The 24,319-nt window shown below is 38.1% G+C and overlaps 1 protein-coding gene across 8 annotated transcripts in view; it reads right to left on the bottom strand.

Moving 5' to 3' along the window:
• The window catches only part of LOC134227332 (teneurin-m), a 422,322-nt gene extending 398,380 nt beyond the window's left edge, over positions 1 to 23,942 (bottom strand). For all 8 annotated transcript variants that reach the window (XM_062708724.1, XM_062708726.1, XM_062708731.1 and 5 more), the window contains exon 1: positions 22,870 to 23,942. The gene's annotated coding sequence lies outside the window, so the exon portion shown is untranslated. The remainder of the gene's footprint in view (positions 1 to 22,869) is intronic.
• Positions 23,943 to 24,319: the final 377 nt, after the last annotated feature.

The following is a 24,319-nucleotide window of genomic DNA, read 5'->3' as shown; positions in this document are numbered from 1 at the left end:
TGATAAGTAACAAATTCGAAATTAGAATTGTGAAGTGAGATGTGAGAAATGAAAAGTGAGAAAAGAAAAGCGAAAAATAATTTGTGAAAAGTGAGAAATAAGAAGTGAAAAATGTGAAGTGAGAAGTAAGAACTGAGAGAAGGTAAAAAGGGAGAATAGATAAATGAGAAGTTAGAAGCGAGTAGTGAAAAGTGTGAAGTGAGAAGTAAGATATGAGAAATTCAAAATGAGAAAGGCGAAGTGAGAAGTGAAAAGTGAGAAAAGTGAAGTGAGAACTGAGAGGTAAAAAGATCAAGGAGTGAGTAGTGAAAAGTGAAATGAAAATTGATATTTTTTAAACTTAATCTTTATTCCTTCTTATCATTCCTTCTCTTGGCTTCCTGCTTCCTTGAGAAGTCAGGAGTGAAAAATATGGGAAGTGAGAACTACATTCTCAATTCTCACTTTTCACTATTCATTCCAAACATCTCACTCCTCACTTCACTTAGTTTTGCAAATAGTGGAACACCAGCATGTTTGCATGTGGGACACCAGCATAATTGGAGCTAAATTTAGTTAATCAGTCAAGCGATAAATTAATTTAAAAAAAATTTCATCAAAAATTAAATCTAAGTTGCATGTTATCGTCTATATTTTTTAGTAATTTATTCGAAAGGTCTCTATGAATTCTTTGGAATGTTTTTTCAAAAACTTCCAATTCCTGGAATACCTGACTATATAAGAAGCAATATGATAATGGATAAACTGTGACCCAGTCAAGGGAATAGATTTCTAATATTTTTATATATTTGAAATTTTGGTGCCGAATTGTTCAAAATTTCTTTCAGGGATTTCTCCAGGAAATCCTCCAGAAATTGCTTCGGAAATAAACCCAGAAATAGCTTTGTAAATTCTTCAAGATATTCCTTTGAACATTCAAAGAAGAAACTCTAAGAAAATATCGAAAACTTCTTCGGAAATTCCTCTACGAATTCTTTTAGGAACTTCATCGGAAATTCCTCTACGAATTCTTTTAGAAATTCCTTAGAAATGAAATATTTGCTGAAGTAATTTCTTAAAGAAATTCGATAGAATTTCTAAGTCAAATTGCTCAGGAATTCCTTAAGTAATTTCCAAAAGAAATGAGAATTCTCGAAGGAGTTTCCGAAGAAAATCCCAAGACGCAAGGATTCCAAGACGCAAGGATTTATCTAAGATTTTCCTAGAGGAATTTTTTAAGGAATTTCTCCAGAATTTATAAAAAAAGATTTAAAAAAAAAAGGTTCTGTGCCAACAAAAATTAATACATCAATCATGGATCCAGAACACTTCGTATTATGAATAACTTCCCTTAGCTGATAGACGCGAACTTTTTGTACTTGAGTGCTGAACTTCCTTGACATCCTATCTATGAGACGAGTTAATACTTCTTATGCTACATGATTCTAATTTTAAAATCAACAGCAGTAAGGCCACAATCATGTTTTGCAGCTCGACTTTTTGTCCAGAACCTATTTTTAGAAAATAATCTTCCCAAGAATGATGTGCCTGAGAGTAAATATTTTCGATGATATGGCGCCAATCGGTTCAACCAGACCAAACTACAACAATCTGCTGTACACCTACACCCCTGTCCTTTCCTGTCAAGCAGCGGATCTCAAATCCTAATCCTTATCGATTTTCAATCAATTTCGTCCCACCAACAATGTCGACGAAAAAACGGCCAGCGATACCCGAAAAAAAGAAACATCTTGTGGTTTTCCGATCCTTTCTCGCAACCTTCGCCTCGAACAGACCCCGAGCGAAATCCATCCACCCAAGTTTTGCTTTCTTTGCCATCTCTCCGCAACTCATCCCACTATAGGTGCAGGGTTAATTATTGACTTTTTTCGTTATGGATAAAATCAAAGATCCAATCACGCTCCCATGAAACAGAAAAGACCCATCAAGACAAATGTTTTCATCCTTGTTCGAGCTAAATAATAAATGCGGAAAACCACCGAAATCGTGTTCCTCTTGCCTCCCGGTCGTTACGTTGGGCTCTTAAAATAGCCTCGGCGAAGAATATCGCTGATGGCACTCTGCTGCCTAGCCCCAACAGCAGCAGCAGCAGCGCGACAAACGATCCGGCGGGGGTGTGCGGCATGCGAGGAATCAGCCAGCAGCAGCAGCGTGAGAATCCTTTTTCGCCTCTCGCACACAAATCCTACACAGCTCGTTCGTTGTCCTTTTGGCAGTAGTATGGCTCTCCTCGCTATCGAATTTTGCATGGTGGATGGAAATTTCGGCCAAAAAATGGGCGAAACGCCGAACAGTGTGTGAGAGTGTGCGAATTCGGAGAGCGAAAAAGGATAACAAAACAGCCCCGCACACGCATCAGCAGCACTATAAAGTTGCGAAATAAGGATGTGCCGCTGCGTTTGTATGTGTGCTGGTGTGAAGGAAGGCGCTTTCACGGATAGATGTCGCCACCGGTACCGCCGGATGATGATGGTGGCATGGCACAACACGCTCTGCCAGGATGGCACGGGAAGTCGCACGGTTCCTTCTGTTCCCTTCGTTCGTGTTTGGATGTTTGGTCGACTTGGCCCAGTTTTTCGGCTGGGACGAGGAGGTTTATTTATCGATTTATTGTTTTGCTTTTTCGCGTGTGAGCTTGCTACTGCTGCTGGCTGGCTGGCTGGTGGAGTCGCTCGGTTCGCTTCTTCGTGTCCTCGCTGGCTGTGTGTGCACTTCTAATAGAGAGATACACACTGAGCTGGATGGCAGAGGCGAAGTATTGCAGAATCGGACGCAAGAGGATGCGATACGAGATGCTTTGATTACGTTGCGAATTGGAACGAAACAGTGGAATGAGTGATTCAGAAGTAGATTGACGAAAGTTTACTATCCGTTTGACTATTTCAATAGGTTTTGTAATGTAGATATCTAAACATATACTTTTAATTAAAATAATTGTTTATTCCATGAAATAATTTCAATAGCAGCTTGCGCTTCAGAAGACACTCTTACGGAAATATCATCTCCCCCTAATAAACAGAACGATTGTGCTCGAGAGCTGCCCCAGGGTGGAGATCGGCGGACGAGGGCAGCAAAATAAACGAGATCAAGTGCGGGAATAAGTTTTGAATGCAGCAGCAGCGGTCCTCTGGCAAGCACACCGACGAGCTTGCTTTCGGGCTAAATTATTGCATTGTGCGGTCGTTGTCGCCACCGTAGTCGTCCTCGCTGTCCTCGTCGGTGTCGGTCTTTCTTGGTGTGTCCTTTTTTGGATACAGCGTTCCCTGTTTGGATGCATGTGCGGAAAGGCAATGGCTCCCCACCCGAACGGGACTAGAAACTTATTTATGTGAGATTGCGGCGAAATAGATTTTGCGGAACCGATCGAAAGGCACCTTAATTTACGCTAACCTTTGCCCTTGCCATAAAAACTGTAAACAACTTACGCTCCCTTCTGCCGAGCCCAGGCAAAGGCTTAAGGGACAAGACTCTATTGATTCCTGAATCCCTGCACCAACGGCAATCTCCGCCTGGCAGTCAGTGTTTTTCCCCCTGTCGATGCCGAAATAAATTACCTTATTTATTTTGCTGTCATCCCTTTCGGCGTTCGTCCCCCTTTTTCTTTCGTTCATATTTATTAGTGGCTCTTCTCAGTTCACTTTTGTCATTCAACTATTTGCATCGTTTATCCGCTTTCCGTTTTCCGTGTTTCCCTCTTTGGGATTCGACTCATTGTCCTCGGTCCGGCCAGCCAACCGAACCTGGATGGAACATGATGTTTTCATTCAATATTGATGATGATGTCAATGTTTATTTATCTTTCTCGTTAATACGTTAATACATTTCGGGGCCCTGTTCCTGTTCCGTCGACGTCGTCGGCTCCCACGCTTGTTGACGATGGGACAAAAGTTACGTGTTTTTCATTGACGAGAATCAATATTCACAAATTAGTCGGGACTAGGGTCTCCAATTAGCCTGGACTTGTTGTTGTTATTTATAACTTATTAGGATTTCAAAACAATTACAGATTAAATTCGGTTTTGGCCACATTCGATTTTGACAACGTTCGATTTTGGCAACAAAGCCATTCGAGTTTCTCATCAAAACCATTCGATTTAGGCAACAAAATTTTAATTTTAATTTTTTAATTTTTGTGCAGTATCATAAACCACGAAAATCTCATAGTCCTTGTAAAAAAGCAAATTAGAGCCCTAAGCGATGAGAAAAAAAAAACGTAAAAGAATCGCGTAGACATTTTTTTCCAGGAAAAATGCTCAAATTTTAAAATTCTTCTAAAAAAAAGGTTAGACTCCGTAAACGACGTAAAAAAATTGTAATAAAAATCGATTAACATTAACACTTAACACAATGAGTGAACAAATGCGAAGTATCATTAGAAAACGAAATTATTCGATTTTGGAAGCATTCGACTGAACATTCTAAACATTATTAAAATGAACTGCTTAGTGTCGAACAATGAAAATTGGAAGTAGAAAAATACAACAACTTTCGTCAGTTTGCAATATTCGATCCAGGACGTCACTCGTGGCAACAGGGTTTCGACTAATTATCAATCTGCAAAAGCTCAATTAGTTTGTTTTCGGAGTAAAATTTTAACCACGATGAAAGAGCAATCAGCGAATCGTTTGGTTCGAACAAGCCTAGCCCGCAAGAATAATGGTGGTACGCCCGCATGCCCTGCAAATGGAATTTAGTGCCGAAATTGCTTCATTTTCGTCGGTGGGACGCCCGTCCAGTACTGCAAATTGAGTTCCGAATTAGAAATATTTATAGCTACCAGACCCGACGAACTTCGTTTCGCCTGAAACTGATTTATTCTCTGATTAGTTCTCGAATTATGCCGAAATTCCTGTATAATTGGTATGGGAGTCCCCTTTCCAGAAATGGGTGGGGTTTCGAACCATTTTAAGAACCATCCCAGGCCTCAAAAACCTCTGCATACAAATTTTCACGACGATCGGTTTAGTGGTTTCCGAGTTTATAAGGGTCAAACAGACAGAAATTCATTTTTATGTATATAGATTTATTTATTGATAATATTTATGATAAGAAATATTTGTAACATAAGCCTTCTATTGATTTTTTTTTCAGATACTTCTCATAATTCGTAATCCTTCGTGGTGAGACGATCGCAAGCACTGCAAATATAATTGAGTACCTAGTTTCTGTGCAGATATAATTTCTTTGCTTTGGTAGCAATTATTCGTGGTGAGACACCCACTTCATCTTCTTATTGGCATTACATCCCCACTCTGGGACAGACCCGCCTCGCAGCTTAGTGTTCATTAAGCACTTCAACAGTTATTAACTGCGAGGTTTCTAAGCCAGGTTACCATTTTTGCATTCGTATATCATGAGGCTAACACGATGATACTTTTATGCCCAGGGAAGTCGAGACAAATTGAAATCCGAAAATTGCCTAAACCGGCACCGGGATGGTCTTGCCTTGTAGCAGCGCATCTTACCGCACGGCTAAGGAGGGCCCCTGGTGAGACACCCACAAGAGCTGCAAATAGAATTGTGTGTCTCGTTTCTTCATTTGCGTTGGCCCGCAAAAAGAATGATGTTATTGTAAATCAGAATGAAATGCACGCACTGCAAATATAATTAATTGCCGGAATTTCTTCCTCTGTTCTGATGGGATCCTATCTAGAATGGTGTTTTTTTGCGTGGTGGGACGCTTACCAGCACTGAAAATAGAGTTAAAGGTCGGATTTTTTTTCCGTTTCGTTGGTGAGACAACCGCAAGAAGCATGGTGTTATATAAAATTTATATTGGAAATGCTGTGTGAACATTAAATGTTTTTTCTGGAAGAAATACTAAAAGATTCTAAACTATCTAACGACATCATAAACAATTCGAAAAAAAGGAATAAAGGAATTTTCTTTTTCTAAAACTCTGGAAGAACTCTTTGCGGCAAAAAGATGTCAGAATCTAACATCTCTCGCATCTAACAGCCATGCTTCGTGAAGTTAGAAATCTTTAAAATCTATAACAAAAAATGTATTAAGATTTTATTGTATTATACAAGCTTTTCATTAATTGTTTTCAGATACTTTTTGATACAGACTGTTACCGTTAGTTCGAATTTGGTGCCTTATTGGTTTCTCCACAAACTTTCTTCAAAGCATGCCTCCAACACGATCCTTCATGTTCGATCCTTCGTGTTCGGCAAATAACTTTAGTTTTCGTGTGTTTAGTTTTGTGTGAACTTGTGGAGTTAAGTACTTCTATGCAGTGTTTAAAGTCCCTCTTTAAAAAAAAAATAAAAACCTTTCGGAGAAACACCAAACATTATTGTTTTTTAGAAAACAGAGTGTGCCATGCCTGGATAAGAATGTGCCACAAAATAGCTATCAATATAGGGGAGAAGAAGACCGCCAGCTGCCATCGAGAGAAAAAGTTGATTCATGGAAATTTTTCACGGTGTGGTATAGGAATTGATATACAATGATATTTGATTGGAATTGATATATATTTTTGTTATAAAACTCAACTTGAAGATTTTTTCAATAAAAATCTTGATCCAATGGGGCTAGAATTTAAGAAACCCACAAATTAAATAGGTGATCTCAATGATTTCCGTACGGCCGAGTTGCCGAATAATATGCAATTAATTGTTGTAATGTGATCTCAATTTTTATATTTCATTTTTAAGCAGTAGCTAATTCTTACAATTGTTGAATTGCTAACCCTCCAGACGAAAAAGTATTTGAGCAATTTATATAACGTTTTAGAGTAGTTTTAATTCTTATTTCCTATATCATACCATGCCAATTTTTATGTTTCTATTTTTTCTCAAGTTTTTTCTAGGTAGCATCACGGATCAAGGAATCGCCCCTATTCAACCCGTATTTTTATCGAAACTTTATGCGCGAGTTGTCAGATTTCAGCTGGTAGTAATTCAGTCTCTGCCACCAGTATTGTTTTGGATAGAGATTGTGTCTTAAGCTATAATAAAGATAGAATCAATCCTAAACTGTTTATGGCGAGTGGCCATGGTGCGAAAATACGGCTTCAAAAATTGAGTCTACGAAGTGTGCAGATTCACAGATAGTGAATATCATTTACTCCAAAACTGAACTATCTGGGCATGAAATAAATAAATATTAGTGCAAATTTGATAAAAATATGATAAAAATTGTAATCAAACTGTCAAACCATTCATACTCCGGAGCGGTTGCTTTGGATCACGAGGATAATAGAAGACATGAAGACCGCCTGCTGGTGTATTACAGGAAATAAGTATATTTTTGTTAAATATAACATTCAAATTAAAGATTCTTTGCAAAGAATTCTTAGACCAATGGGTTAGAATTTAAAAGGCAAAATCGGTAAAGTTTCCATTTTTAACTCAGCCATTCAAATTAAAGATTCTTTGCAAAGAATTCTTAGATCAATGGGTTAGAATTTAAAAGGCAAAATCGGTAAAGTTTCCATTTTTAACTCAAGCATGAACGCATCCAATTCATAGCAACGTAAAATTAGCACTCCTAATCATAAGGTTGGATGTGAGCCGAAAAAAAATGGTTTAGATGCCCTTTGTCCGCTTTGTTCAATAATTCAGTAGGTTTACATTTTCCATCTTCCATGACGCAACGCAGCAATAACAAAAAAAAGTGAAGCAATGTCACAATTTCCGCCGACAAAGGATTTAGACAAACATTTGCTCTCTGCCTTCAGTCAAGATTAAAATCCCATTTTTTTTTCGCTCTGTCAATGCTTTCATCCGAAGTAAACAGAGCACCCAGCTGAAAGCAAAATCCAAATGACACCGACTTCAGCGAATAATTGTCGGAATTAATTATGAACGAACGAGCGCCTGGCGATGATGTTGCACCCGAAATCGAAAATCCAGCCCGCGCAATCCTATCTCATCCATTGCATTGCTGGACCCCGCAGCTCAACAGCCGGAAAATCATTTTCCGGCGAACCTTCGCCGTTCGTTGCCGCTGATGCTGCATGGTCTGCGCCGAAAACTACTGTCCTGCATCCGTGCGATGTAAATAAAATGGATGGAAAAATTCAAAACTATTGTCCCCCAAAATTGAAGGGAAAAACTCCAACCACTTCTGACTGGCTGCAGCATCAATTCAACCTGCTGCTTTCCGGGATGATGAGCAACCATGGGAGCGCTGGCGCTCCCAAGACTGGGACTGGATGTGGGAGGAAAGTTAAAAACAAGAAAATTCTTTCCTAAAGAGTTGAAGTTTTGCTGGGGCTTGTGCTTTTGGTTCGGGCGCTGTTGGGTGCGACGACGACGACGACGACGAGCTGCTTTTCCACCAAGGAAATATGTGGTTAGCCTCAGGAAGCTTCGACCGGCTCCAGCGCACAGCAGAGCCGCGCGCTGCCTTCCTCGAAGAAATCGGACGACACTGCTGACTGTCTGCCTGCTGCTGCCGCTCCTCTCGCCTCGGTCAGGATACGGAAGCAGCAGTCGAGGGAAAACTTTGATGATGTCGGTGGAACGATAAGCGATGGGAGTGGATGGACAAAAGTTTTTTTTTTTCGTTCGTTCTTCGTTTGGCGATGGTTGCTCGTTGCCAGCTGAAATGGCAAGTCCGACTCTGAGTCGTATCTTTAAACGAGTTCCGGACTACGTGCCAATCATGGCTCATGACTGCCGAGGTGCTGCACGGGTTCACCGATCACATCGGCCATGATGGCGACGAAGGTCGATGGAGACACTGCGTCCATGTGTGACGACACGGCGATGTCACCCCGCCCGGTCAATCAGAGCATCGCACCGGGTTGGTGGAAGGGGGTGGGGGATGAGGGGTTTTAACCATTTGCCGGTGCAGAAGTTTTCAAAAGTTATAATATACTCAACAATTTTCTCTTCATAAATTTATATTGAACGAATAAATGTCATGTAGCTCGAGTATCGTTGATGTTCTGCGCAACGTATCAATTTGATGCTATTACGGAAGTTGCTTTGCTGCGAGTTCTATAATTATGTAGAAATTCGCATCACCGGTGTAGTTTAGATGAAAAAGTTTCGCTTTTATTTTATTTTTGATTATTGATTTCAGTCTTACTCGGTCGTTTGCATGTGCAAAATGGAATTATACGAACTCGTCTTATGACACGTGTGTAAACCGTTAGTTGAATAGGTAAACACTAAATTTATATTCAAGAATATGCTCTATAGAAGAAAAACAAAAATTTGCAACTTTGTAACAATAAGAATCTAAATGAACTAAAGCACTTCGCGAAATATTGCCTTATTTTAATCTTTTAAAGTGATTTATCTGCAGAGACAAATTTCTTACTCAACACGCAGCCAATATGATGTTGGCTTCTATAAAATCTATTAACAAAAACATCCGCGACAGGAGGAAATGGAATACTCCAAGAATAAATTAATATGAATGTACTTGTCAGAAGAAGAATTCGTCTTGTTTTTATATTGTCGGCGTAGCACCGAATTAGAATTTGGAAGTACGGACTTCCGAACCGAACTTTCTTCCGAAGTTTTATCTGTCAAATTATTTGATGCGTTGCTTAGCGCATCTTTTGACGAATCCAGCGCACTACTTCCGAAGTTGGATAATTTGCCTGTTTTTTAAGAAAAGTCCATATCCAGTAGAAAAAGTCCACTAACTTTGTTCCGGATAGACAAGAGCGAATGTTATGCTATTTCTTCACGTTCTCGACTGCCGTGCGTCATATTTCAAGCATAATTTTTCATTACGACGTATGTAACAATTATAAGGATTCGAGAAATCCTTTGCAGAAAGTTGGCAAAACTTTTTCTAAAACTGTTTTAAAACTAAATCTTTTTTCAATACTTTTTTCCGCTGGCATGCATCATTACATGACACGTAATAAGCGTGCTTCACACTAAAGCTCAGTTCATTCAAATTAATTGTGAAAAACGATAAAATTATACATACACCGGTATGCTACACGTACGTCGGTGTACATTGGTCGGTTTTCCATAGTGCACGATTGACGCAACTGCAGTTTTGTTTTGTTTTGCTTTTTTTGTTACATAGGTCGCTCTGAGTTCCCATATGTTAAAGCGACGTATGTAGCAGTGAGACTTCAAAAATAGAAATTTTTACATACGTCGATTCGCAAAAAGATTGAATTAAAGAATTTTAAGATCTGAAATCAGTAAAATCGATGCGTATTATATGAAGCCGCGTGTGATTGTCACGTTGTATTAAAAACCCCGTTTTGTTTACTTTTGTTACATACGTCGTTATGAAAAATTATGCTTGATTTCTTTAAATTTTTTAAACCTATCTCGGAAATGCAAATTTTGTATACCTATCGAAAAAACCTTTGGAGAATAAAACTTTAAATGCACACAAAATAGGTATGTTATCTCCAGTTTTATATTTAATTTAGAATAAGCAGATAGTTTTTACGATTAAATGTCGCCTAATCCACAACACTTGGTGAGAATATATTTCCATGTGTGCCTCTGTAGTGGAATATGCAAAACATTAATTTTCGCATTCGGTTCTTCGTTTTCGATACGGATCTTTCAATATTTATTTTTTTCTCCTTTTATTTGCAATAATACGCGTTTATTATTAGTTTTCGATTGTTAACTGATAACTGAATAGTTATCAGCAGCACAAATTGTGGAAAATGATAAACAGTGCTCAGTATCAAACCGTAAACAACCCGCTGGGTTGTTGATGGTGACTTAAAAAAAACAATACAGATTAGGCGATTCTGGACTCAGAATGCTCAAAAAATCATCTAATAAGTTAACTATGATACGAACATTATTTTAAGCTTTTAGTGGAATGTATTTACTTGTCATAAGACGAGTTTGTACTATTCCATTTAATTCTACGCCACACTGAAGACGGTATTGTTGAGTATTGTATTAAGTATTGTTGATTGCAGGTAAGAAGATCAATTCAATAAATTTGATGAACTTAGTGCAAGCTTTGGGTGTATGGGTAAGGAAGTTATATTCATTGCCATACTCTTTACAACGTTTTTGAGCCTTTTTATTTAGCACTAGCAGACCCGACGAACTTTGTTTCGCCTAAAATTGATTTATTCTCTGTTTAGTTCTCGGGTTAAGCAGAAATGTGTGTTCCATTTGTATGGGAGCCCCCCTTTCCAAAAGGGGGAGGGGTCTCAAACCATCTTAAGAACCTTCCCCGAGCCCAAAAACCTCTGCATGTAAATTTTCACGCCGATCGGTTCAGTAGTTTCCGAGTCTATAAGGGTCAGACAGACAGAAATTCATTTTTATGTATATAGATTACCTCAATGTAAATAAATACTAAGGTATGGAAATCCATATATTGTGTGCGTGCCTTTCGTGTATGGCGAAAAATCTTTCACTACTACATTCAAACGAGCTCCCATAAGAAGCCGTGCAAATATGTACGTCACCATTTGCTGTTTACATTTTCCATCATCCACTAATACACTTACATTTAGTCTTCTTCCTCACCTTCTATCTATTCTCATTGGCATTACCTCATTTTCTTATAACATGTCTTGTCAAGTTTTCATGGGTCGAGTTTTTTTTCTTGGTTGCTGATGAGTGATAAAAGAACTGCCCCTCTGTTACTATGTCAGCTTCCTGAGAATGAATTTTCAATTTTTTTTCCATTTGTTTCGTAGTATACTGGCCAGTGTTGTAAAATGTCATTTGCATTCGGTTGTATAATTTTCGCAGAACTTTTTTCTGAAGGTAGCTATCATTTCTGAGGTATTACGAACTTATAGCGCTTAAATGTGCCTACAACTTTGTCTAACGAGACATTGCTGTAAATATGTAATCTGAGGCGTGGGAGGCAAAATGTCATTCAAATGACATTATGTCAAATGACACGTGACATTTTGGAGAGAGTTCACTATCCAGCCTCATATATAATATTTAGAGCAATGTACCCTTGGACAAAAATATAGCCCTACTCAAGCGTTATGAGTACATCTAAAATTATGGAATAAATTTGGCTTCTGAAGAAAGTTATGAACAAATTAGTCAAATGACATGCAGATGACATTTTACAAGACTGATACTGGCATTCGACATGCCTACTTAGATTGGATTTCAAAATCCCTTTCATTGTCTATTATTGTCAAATTAAAATATTGTCGCCTCTCCACATCTCGATATTGATGGGACCATCGAGATAAGGAGAGATCAAGGTGATGGAAGGAAAATTGAGATGGGTACTTGATGGAAATAAGCTCATTGCACAGTGGCTAAATTTAGTGTTTTGGGGGCGTTTATTTAATAGTACCTTTATTATGCAATTAAGCGTAATGGTGTCTTCGAGACATTTTATCAGTAAGTTAATACGCTACTTTGGAGGTATTCAATTACTGGTCAATTCCCCTAAAAGTGAGATGAAAAATATAATTTTCCACTTCACAACATATAAGGTTTGGTTGTTCATAAAAGTTGTAGCAAAAGTTCTTTTGAAAAACTTTGTCGAAGCACCAAGTAACTCCTTTACTATTGAAGATTTTTTACGTTTTATGCAGACAATCCCTTCAAAATGTTGTTTTCGTCATATCTTTTTCACTTTAAATTCTACATTTTTTGCATGTCCTAGAAAGTTTTAGATAATACTAAAATACGCCGTTTGGTGGTTAAAAAATAGAAAAGTTATTGCAGTTTGATTGTATTTTTTTTAGCCATATTTGATTTAACTGCTACTTGACAACGGGCAAATTGTGGCAGTCAATCTCATACGCAAAACAAAGTGCAAGAAATGAACTTTAGATTAACACCACCTGAACAGTAGAGTTGAAAGCGAATGTAAGGAATGTTTTATCAAAAACCATTTCCTACTAAGCATGGTAGAAATCAATCACCCTTCAAGGAGTTGATGAACTAATGTTCCATGCGTCTCCATGTGTTTGTATGCTTATACATCGAACATGTTCAAAACTTGTTGGCATAAAAATCAATAAATCTGCAAACTACGAACTTGGTGTCTTCGAAAAAGTTTTTCCGGAGAACTTTTGATACAACTCTCGCGAAGACGTATACCTTCCATGTTGTAAAGTGGAAAAATATGTTTTTTCATCTCACTTTTAGGGGGATTGTTCATAAGGTTGAATACATTTAAAAAAGCGTGTCGACCTACTGATAAAATATCGCGAAGATGCCATTACGCTAAATCACATAATAAAGGTACTAATAAATACACACGCTAAAACACGATTTTAGCCACTGTGCCGAAAAATGTGCATCACTCTCTTATTTTGATGTGCTTGTTATTGCTCAAAAGGTGGTCTAGTATCCTAGAAATTTTTGTATATCGACATATGAAGAGAGAATACTTAGTAAAATATATCCAGAACATCAAGATTAAGCGATATCGCTTTTATTTTGGACCACCAAGAGGAATTTGCACTCAGTGGTCCAAAATATGAGCCATCGAACTGGTGGTCCAAAATACATCCCTTACCCTAATATGGAATTGACGTTCTCTATTAATGTTATGGACTTTTAAACTATTGTGCGAATGGATTTCGATGGTTTTCTTGGTCCCTTCAATCTACATACATTTAGGTTTTCTTCATCTCTATAACCTTCCTATCTCGAAGTGAAAATAGTTTTCTAATCCCAAGAGGATCATTCAATTGGTGAGTTGTGCATCTTTGTTGTTTCTTGGTCAATCCCGACTAGCTACTACGAAGTGTAAAGTCAATCAATCTAAACAAAGCTATCTTTCTGGTATTCACGGAAATCTGGAATAAAAAAATACTGTCAATAGTAAGGGTGACGTTTTGAATCGTTGTTTCAACTTGCCCAGCAGCACGCATTTCTATTTGCCCTGATGGGTTGAAAATACACAGCAATTTAAAACGAACAAAATCCAAATACAAATTTAGTCTTCCATTGATTTTTCATAATCATTACGTTTATTTAAAATTGAATAATAACCTGCCGTGAAAATTTGAAGAAAAGAACTCCCCTAAACAATATTTTGAGACCTATTTCATTGGCACGCCAATCAGTTGGTTTGGATTTTGCAAAAGGGGAAAAGTAAACAATGACAGAGTAGAGTGTGCTTTGAGTAGCTGCAATCACTCGGGAATGACAGTCAGAAGGTGCATTTGCAGGGCTGTTACAACAGTCGCGAATGTCGCGGATTTACTCTTCCAGTCGCGAAAATCGTGGTTCCGTCAAATATAGTCGCGAAAATCGCGGATTTATAATTACACTCTAGCGAAAATCACGATTTCCCTCAATTTAATTTTAGAATTAATTCAGCAAGTCATTTATGTGGTCGTTTGCAAAATAGGCAACCCGTCGCGATCCAAACACATGGTATTTGAATAATCTTTCAATAGTCATATGGATGTTGGTTTAAGTGGACACATAGAAAGTCTGTCGAATTTTGTCAGATCGATAGTATTGCATTTCTGGATTACCGAAATGCAGAGAGCTATTTATTTTATTGCTTCGAACTTTTGTGCTGCTAATTGCGGAATTACAATTATGATAGCTTGCGCTGCATAGAGAGTTAACGATAAATTCGGATCAAACGCAGTAATATTCACATATTCACCACTGCCGGGACGGAACTGACAGCTGATCGAAGCTGTATTTATTTAGGTGTTTTGAAATTTATAATTTTAGGTTCAACGCCAATGCGGAAATGAATTAGAAGGATTTAGCAATTTTAATTAAGAGGAAGCCCGGACCAGAAGCACCGTCTTGTGAGTCAACCAAGGTCTTCGCCAGTTATTTGAATTAAAATTTACCACATTAAAATGATTGTAAGGATAAAATTTGGTAGAAAAAAAAACACAAGAAAAAACTTGATTTTTTTTTAGAACCTATGAAATTTTTGTTTATTTTATTAAGAGCTGCGCAGAATGGATACGTTTGCGTGCGTTTTGGCAGTTTTCCCATGGCAAAACTGTCAAAACGCACGTAAACGTATCCATTCTGCTCAGCTCTTAATAAAATAGACAAAAATTGCGATGATAGGGTCCGACAGCTCCGGCTTCTCCCTGAGGACTGGAATTGTAGGGTTCCTGCCGCTTTGTATAGCTTTTTTTTTTCTAAGAGTGGTGCAAATATAGGGGAACGGTTCGCCACTTCATCTCATAGCTCCTATTTCCATCCCATCAAAAACAAAGCAAATCAAAAACAAAGGTAAGGAATTTGGTTTGTTTATTATTTTTGTGATTTTTTTCAGCAATGAGCACGCATGTTGACAAAAAGAAGCGACGAATTTGGTGCCGTATTTCTTTGTTTAGCGATGAGATGGATATATGTACAGTGAAATGGAGATCGGAACATTTAGCCTAGTTCATTTGCATCCTCGAGTGTCTCGCAGTAATCTTTTCTATGCGCTCTGTTCTCCGGTGGTATGTTAACTTGCTGCTGGAGCTGAAGGATTGATGTCTGGGTTGGGAATGCTACATTTTGATCATTCTCGCCAATATTAGCTGCCAAACAGAAAATCCTTGTGGATTGTTCGACTTTACTTTTTGTGAGAAAGGATCAGATTGCCTTTCAATGGTTGGGGCGATATTCAAAAATCCGAATATCGTCGGTTGAACGAGAGATTTTTTTTAATTGCCCGAAGATCAGTTGCGTCTAGTTTTGTACCATGCACAATTACTATTGCAGGAATCTCATTCAAACCATTCAGTATTCATTCATCCTTTGTTCTATTATGCATTCCAATAGGTTTTTGGTAGGCTAGTTTTTGTTCCATTTCCTTCGCTTCAAAATTCCTCGCTGTTCTTATATTCATTGAGAGTTCGTTCGTGATTACTCAGCTGCAGCAAACTGACTGACTGAACTTGAGTCTTGAGACTCCAAACGAATCCTACGATGGATAGGACATACGACGTTGTAATGCTCACTATAGATGGCAAAACGCCATCATGTACGTGGCCTACCATGAAGCCTAGGATCTCTTCCGGGATGTCTAGTGCATGTTATCTTCGCTTGACACTCTTCCGTAAAATGAACAATGTGTCGAGTCTGCTGTGTTGTATAAGCTTAGCAATGCCCATTATCCATTATCTTATATGTAGTGATAATGACATCATTTTTCAAATCGTGAATATGATCCAAGTTCTTAAAAATTCGCAGGCCTTAGAATCGTTCCTGTCCATCTCTGGTTTCATTTCGCCTGAGTGCTTTTAAATCAGATTCGACAGGCTTTGCTCGGGCCTCTGCAGAGTTCTGTAGAGAATCGCCTGCTTTAAAAAAAATTTGGTCTTATGTTATATGCAATGACTGATCAATAGATAGCTTGACGGATTATTGATGCGTCCAAGGCCTTGTAAAACGATAGTAGAAATTAGAAGAATATTATATAGTTTACTAAAAAGTATAATTCAAATATAGCCCTTGATCTAACTGGTATTTACGTATGACAAAAGACTGCCATCTGCAAAATTTATTAATAAAGAAATGCAATCATACAACATCGATTCAAATGGGGGTTTCCCGTAATCTAAGAGCAGGATCGTTGCCATGAACTTGGAATCAAACCCACCTGATCCGAAAGATCCGGAACACTTGTAGAAGCAAACAATTCTAAACTTCTGTGGAAAATTCTTCACCTCTAGCCGCCCTGGTCAAGAAAAAAGACTATTTAAGAAGTTCAATTTAAAATCAGTCAATTGTTGCACTAGAAGCTTTTTAAGTTGACTGGAAACCGGTTCTATAAATAATCTGTTTGAAAATAAAACACTAATGCACCTGTAATTCCAATTTTTGATTGCTGATCAAACTACTTGGATGAGAACGCAGCTTTCCAAGACGAATTTGAAGGTTTTGTAGAAACTACGTTGGTGATAATGTAGAGTCAAAACGAGGTGCTACATTGATTTTGAATTTCCAAAGCTATCGAAAACATTTGAAAGTGTAAAACGACTTAAAAATTGGCAACTACTCGAACCATTCCGACAACTAAGGGTAATGGATTAAATTTATTTTGGACTTCCACCAAATTCCATTTTATTTCATTAAGAGCTGTGGAGTTTAGTTCCGAGCCACATGAAACGTTTTTTTTATTTATATTCATTTCAAATTATTCAACCCTCTTCCTGTTATAGAATATTTGTCCCATGAATGGAATCTAGCGTTGACTTGTAGGAGAAAAGGATTAGAATGTTTTCAAAGCCCAATCGAAAACACATGAATGCATCCGCTCTGGTAGCTGTTTGTGTGACATAGTAAATAATTTTTCTATGTAGTTTAATTTAATTAAAAGAGGACATTTTCGGCTGTAAGGAGAACATCGAAATCGTCAAGTTTTTCTCCTGTGTAATCCAGTACTGTAATCGATATCAGAACTCCATTCAATCAATACCACTTACGCAAGAAATAAATGCTCCGTATGTCTAGCGTACTGTAGGGTCATGGGTTCGAGTCCCATCGAAGGGAAAGTGGTTACCTCCAATACATTTTCCAAATCAATATCTTCCACATAACGTACATATTCACATATGAGTTTTCATAACATTGTAAATTAACGTCCAAGTCGGGTGGTTTAATCCCCGGAAATAGGCAATTACCTTTGATTGAACTGCTCCGTATGTTTTTTTTCCGGCAATTAAAATCTCAGCAATTCATGCCCTTATTCGCTTTGCAGAACGTTTCACTTCGAACATATTGTTTCGTCCTTGTGAAAGTATTTATATCGTAATAGTCCTGTCATTTACTGAAGAAGAGCTAAGAACCGTAACAGCTCTCAAATATGAAGAAGTTGGAATATGACGAGTATGTAGGGGAACTATTATTATTTATTTCTCTTTAATCGTTTTGACTCAAATCCCAAAATAACTATTCCGAAAATTGGCGTTTTTGTGCCCTAAAACCAAAACTTTCACTGATGGTTCATACAGTGGATCAAGATTAAAAAGGAATGGAAATCATTACGCGGATAAAGTTAAAATGGAAATTTGAAAGCGAGTGTTCTGAATATGAGTCATGTTTGGAATTTGACCACTTTCATTGATTCTTTTTAAAAACAAGCTTTAAAAAATCACAAAATACAAATAGCTGTGCTTTTCCTTGTTTTTCATTAGACAAAAATGGCACCTTTCACTCCGAACACATGGCCTTGTTCGGCCATGTAAATGTTTTTATATTGTAATAGTCCTGTCATTTACTCAAGAAGAGTTAGGAACCGTGACAGGTTTCAAATATGAAGAAGTTGGAGTACGAAGAAGAACTCTTCCATTATTTTTTTTTATTTTAACCATTTTGATTCAAATTCCAAAATAACTATCCCGAACATTGTAAAACGCCAAAACTAAAACTTTCATCGATTTTTCATACGAAGGGTCGAGATTACAAAGGAATGGAAATGTGTGTTTGAATATGAGTCATGCTTTGAAAAATCACAAACAAAGAAATAAATTAAATGGCTTTGCTTTTCCCTGTTTTTCATATGACAAAAATGGCAATTTTTCGATGAATAAACGAAACAATGACAAAGCAAGCTAGAAAGATCTCACTAAATTGCCGTCAAATGCGTCGTTGGTTGGGTTCATCGAATAGACGTCGATTGACTTCAAAAATTGGTTCAGCACCTTAGCCAGCCCAGGCGAAACGATCCAATTAATGAGCAAGCTTTAGTTATCTTCGCAAAACGCTTGAGCAACAGATGGATGTCAGCAACTTTCAGAGTTGTCTTCACTGGGTGAACTCTGCCTGACATATCCAACTGCTCCAATGTTTTACGTTACGTGACTCTTATTCTTAAAAATCTTTCTACCGGTTTGTTTCGAGCGATATTTTTTTAAGCAATTTTCTAAACAAAATTCGATGCTTAAGCAGTTTTTCAAAGTGAGAAGTAAATTTTACCCGGTTTATGAAAAATTTCAAAAATAATAATACAAAAATGTCACCAGAATCGAATGCTTTCGATGCCAAAATCAAACCAAAATCATATGTTCTTTTTTTAAATGCAAAAATTATTAGGGCCGATACAAATTAGTTGAGACAAAATTAGGATGGATAGAAAAGAAAAACACTTCCGTCTCCAGCCATGGCAGATCACATTCCTCAGCAAACGTGACGTTCGAAAACTCAAAAAGAAACACAGCCAACAAATGGTTGTGTAAATTGGGCAGAGTTGTGCAAAGATAAAAATATAAGTGATCGTCATGCAGCATTGTATTGACTTATCTATTATTATCCATTGTGATTATCTATAAGTTTATCACACAGCATTGTTCGTAGACCCTCACTTAACCTCACTTTTTAGACAGTTCACATAGCTTGTTTACAGGATGTTAGAATTAAGTTCGATGAGCTGGATATAAAAATTCATAATTTCCATTAATAGTAGTTTGTGCAACTAGATGCAAAAAGATAATTTTTTAGCACGAGTTGTACGTTTATCCAACGAGGCTTGCCGAGTGATAAATACTACGAGTGCTGAAAAAATCGAATTTTGCAACGTGTTACACACTCTATTTTTTGGAATGACGAAAAATGGGATTTAGTATGATAAATCGGGATCAAAAATGTCCAGTCCGATTCACTTCTTGCCAGTAAATCAAGTCGATACAGAAAATATGAAAAATTACTGTCACACATATTCAAGTTTTCATTAAGGCAAGTACGGAGGAAGAAAAACTGAAGATGAGCGAATCAGAATCTGACTGCTAGTTGGATTTTCAAGCAACAGCTTTATCCGGTCTACTTCCGGAGAAGTCAAAAAAGCTATACGAAAGCGTGTTCAAGAAATTTGAAGAATGGCGAATGCGAAATAAAATTAAAGAAGTAGACGAGAAGTGATTACGTGATTACTGGTATACTTTACCAAAGAGATGTCTGATTACAAGGCATCGACTAAATGGAGCAATTACTCCATGTTGAAAACAACAATCAGCATGAATCTGGGCATTAATTTTTCAAATTTCAAAAACCTGATGGTTACCGCCCAAGTCAGATGGTTACCGCCCAAAAAAGTCTAAAATATTTACAAAAGAACAAATATTCAAATTTCTAGAAGAAGCCGAGGACGATACGTATCTTGTGTTAAGGGTAATTAAACACTGAAAAAAAAAGCTTATGACTAAATTATTCTACAGGTTGTTTTGATCATTGGCGTGTAGGGGCATGTCGTCGAGAAGAACTTATGAAATTATCACTCAACGACTTAGAAGATTTAGAAGACAGCGTTAAAATCACGATTCCGAACACAAAGACAAAAATTTCCCGTCAGTTCGTGATCACCAAAGGCTGTATACCCGTCATCGACATGCATCATATGCAGCACTTCGCCCGGTTAACGTAACACATACACGGTTTTTCGTCGCTTATCGTACAGGAAAGTGTACAAAACAAGCTATTGGAATTAACACGATTGCAAAAATGCCGCAAAGAATCCCAGCATTTTTTTAAACTACGACACCAGAAGAATACACTGGACATTGTTTTCGTCGATCGTCTGCCTCTCTTCTTGCAAATTCAGGAGTGGACATTTCCGTTTTGAAGAGGCATGGAGATTGGAAATCTACTGCAGTTGCTGAGAGTTACGAAGAAAACTCTTTACAACACAAAAACGATATTGTCGGTAAATTTTTTGGTGCTTCGGACGATCATCCAGTTATAGAAGGCGGAGAAAATATTCCTCTCGAAAGCAATGTTCCAAATGATACGAAAACAGCATCTTCCGCATTTCCGGTGTTTGAAACATCACTTCCTCCGAATTATTTTGTTGTGCCTCCTTCTTCTTCCACTGCATCAACTTCGAAAACATCTCCGAATCAAGTACAAATGAATCATCTATCCCACTGTACTATTGATTTCTACCAGAATAAATAAAGTAGTGAAAAGATTTTAATGGAATAAAATGTGTTTTCTTGAAAAAAGCAAAAGAAAATGATATTGGAAGAGCCTCTGGGGATAAAAATACAGCGGAATAATTCACAGCGAGCTTTAAAAGGTCCACTTGGTACGTCATGTCTATGGTAGTGGCTGAATAGATTGACATGACAATGACAATATACTTTTCTTCATAAAAATGAGTTGCATAATGAATATTAAAGCACTCAAATGAGTTGCATAATGGATATTATAGCACCCAAAAAGGTTGCATAATGTAACACATTCAAAGATGAGTAAAAGTAGGTCGTTTTATCACTCAAACAGCAACTGTAACCAGGTATTATGATCAGGAATTGCATAAAAATTAATATGATCTGAATATTCTAGTGATATGCTTTGACTCCTACCATAAATCAATCACAGACTAGTTCAAGTTTTTCAGGATGCTGCTTCAGAGTATAAATACATATAAGCAAGCACTGTGCATTGTCACTTAACATCATCATGCAGTACTCTATTTCAGAGTCTCACATATTTATTGAAGCATTGTTTTTTTTAACAAGTAGTTGCAAATCACAAGTAAGGCCGTTGCAAATATTCAATTAAAATTATGTCCTACTGGTCTTCCAGAGATTAAGAATCATATAATGCAAAATAATTATTAAAATGAAAAAAAAAAACTAAAAGTTCCTTGTTAAAGAATTGAAAATCACCCGTTACCCTCTCAAAATATTATTTTTGGGAGAAAAAAATCCGAAGGGGGAGACATAAAGCCTGTCCACGTTAAATTTCGGACATGGCAATTTTATCAACTTGGACGAAATGAAAACATGTCGAAAGTATCATAAAAAGCGAAGTGATTCAGCTGTGTATAAATTGATCTTCTCAGTAGTTAGTGAAAATTAAAAAAAAATTGCATTGGAAGATGGGTGTCCGAAATTTAACGTTGACAGGCTTTAATTGTTTTTAATATTTGTATCAGCATAGTTTGAAAAACAAAACAAAGTTTGTTTTCAATCAATGAAGATAATATTAATCAAACTTTCTTATTCCTAAATGTTAAAAACTGGAACTTTAAAAACACCAGTATTGCGTTGTTTATTTCTAGTATAAGATTGTTTACACATTGAACGTATTCTGCAGATTTTCAAATTGTAGACCGCACATGTTTATGAAATAATGTCCCATTAGTATATTCAATACTTGAAGCAATATTTTTTCCCGGGAATTTACAAATTTTCATTTCCACGGTTTTTAATTTCACTCCTAATTTTTCTTTAACCTACCAAATATTTACATAAATTTCACTTATGCAATCAAAATCAATTTTTGTGATTTTTTTTTCATAAATATAGAAACAGGAGTGACGAAATCGACACATTATTCCATTCATTGAAAGTTCGATGATTTTGTTTCAGTTAAATACGTATTTGAACAGCTCTTCTAAGATCCCCTCGAAGGAAATTCTATTTCATGATGTAAGGTGTTTATTGTACAAGATACTGGTCATGACTGAAGAACTGCGTTTTTGTGAATCGACGAAAGTTGTCAATTCTTTTGCCATGCAACTGTCTCATGGAAACTGTAAATAAATATTGACACAAAATTGGGAACACTCAAAACACCGCTAAAAAGTGGAAGCATCGGTAGTTCAAAACAGTGAAACATCAAAAAACACAGTGAGAAATTTCCACCAACTAATTCTACCACTAATTCATTCCCCTAAACGCCAACTCTTGATGGCAGTTCCTTGCAATCAAATTCCCTCGCGAACGCTGCCCACTTCTGATCGAGTTCCGAGCTCAGTTCCATATCAAAACTTTCCACGAACTGGCCAAATTCGGCCGAAGTCACTTGTGATTTTCACCGAACTACACGCTGGCATTTTCGCTTCCGACTACCAATCGGTGTGGTTGTTGATCCATCCGCGGAAATTGCCGTTTCCCGGAATTTAATCTTCCGACCAGACGACCTACTGTTCTCCATCTGGTTGAATTTTGCCACCCCCCCGAGCATCATCAATCAAACCAGACGGCATTTTAAAGTTCTTCGATTTGTTAGTAGCAAGAGAATAAACATTTCATGGCAAACAGATTGGCTCAACACTCACTTTGTGATTACGCTTGCACATTAATCCTCGCTAAAGAAGAGGCATGCATTCACAGAAACAGACACAATCGCATTCCTCCTCTCCTTGATTGCTTCTCGAGATTGATTGTTGATGCTTCTGCTTTCCGCTGCTTGTGCTCTTAAAGTTTCTCCTTCTTCGTCCTGCTAAACTGATTTCCGCTCCACAAGGAATAAAATCTGATTTTGCTGTTTCACCTCTATTTTCGGGTTCGGCAACTTTTCACTGATAACTCACAAGTTTCTCCCCGTCAGCAATGGGGGCGCGCTATCATTTTCTTCACTGTATTCCGCCCCTTCCGTCACACACACGGGAGACACTTTTGCATCATCCCCTCGTCTTCGCCCGACACTTCGTTCTCGCCTAAGGCCTGAGGGACCTGCTAATCACACTTGCTTGCCGTGGGTATCGATCCCCAGCTCGGAATTTCCCGCAGTGGAGAGCACACCTTCAGGTTGACATTAAATAATCATACAGCGGGAAGCCTTCATGAATTCATATCGGTTCTTTGATTCGACACTACCGTTTCCGCTCACCAGCCCCTGCTTTCCATCCTTCGTTTCCACTGATTTACGTCTTCTTCACGCCAAGGAGCCACACTTTTCATTGATTTTCGGGCTGTTTTGCTCCTGGCGCACCGTGTTTTTCATTATAACTCACAAAACCCACACTTTTCCTTCTCTTCCGGGGGGGCTGCGCTGGTATGTTCCTTCTCTTGAACCCCACACCGTGTGCCCCACTCGCTTTTGTGAATGAATACACTCTTGGAGGAAAACTCTATCGCCTCAATGCACTTGGGGCCACGAAGGACAACGGTGCAACAAATCGCAACGGAAACGCACGCGAACACGACCGCGAATCGACGAAAACCCCGATAACTTTCATGGATTGATGTATTTTTTCCCTGTGCTAGAGAATTCTCTTATGCTAGTTATGCTGCAGCCAGTTCTTTCCTGTCATGGGCGGCACAAAACGTGAAACGGACATAAAACACACACGGAGCCTCTTCGCACGTTACGGAGCAGTCGAGACCTTTGCGTTCCACACTCGGGAAGCGTACGATGCAAACTAAATAAAGCAGAAAGCGAGTGAAAATAAACAGCGAACGAGAGTAGTTCGCCTCTTGGCGATTTTCCTTCCGCGAGCGGTGAGAACGAACCATCATCGAGAGCGAGCACTACGCATCACAACATAATTCTTCGCCTTCTTCTCACCCAAGTGCAAGCATAGCTTGGCACCTTATGCTGTGACGGGGGTGGACTGGGCGCCCTATCGGGCGAAACGTTTCTCAGTGCGGTGAATGCGATAAAAACAGTGTACTCTTCTACTCTCGTTTGGGTTGTTTCTCACGAGAGAAGAACAATGCGATATCGAACGTTCGTGGATTTCGCCCGGTATGTTCGGGTCGCTCTCGGCTCGCACTCGGCACCGC

The sequence above is a fragment of the Armigeres subalbatus genome, chromosome 3 (genome assembly GCF_024139115.2).
Source record: "Armigeres subalbatus isolate Guangzhou_Male chromosome 3, GZ_Asu_2, whole genome shotgun sequence".
Taxonomy (NCBI): Eukaryota; Metazoa; Arthropoda; class Insecta; order Diptera; family Culicidae; genus Armigeres; species Armigeres subalbatus.
The sequence above is the reverse complement of the archived record's forward strand: the minus strand, read 5'-3'. Positions and strand labels throughout refer to the sequence as shown.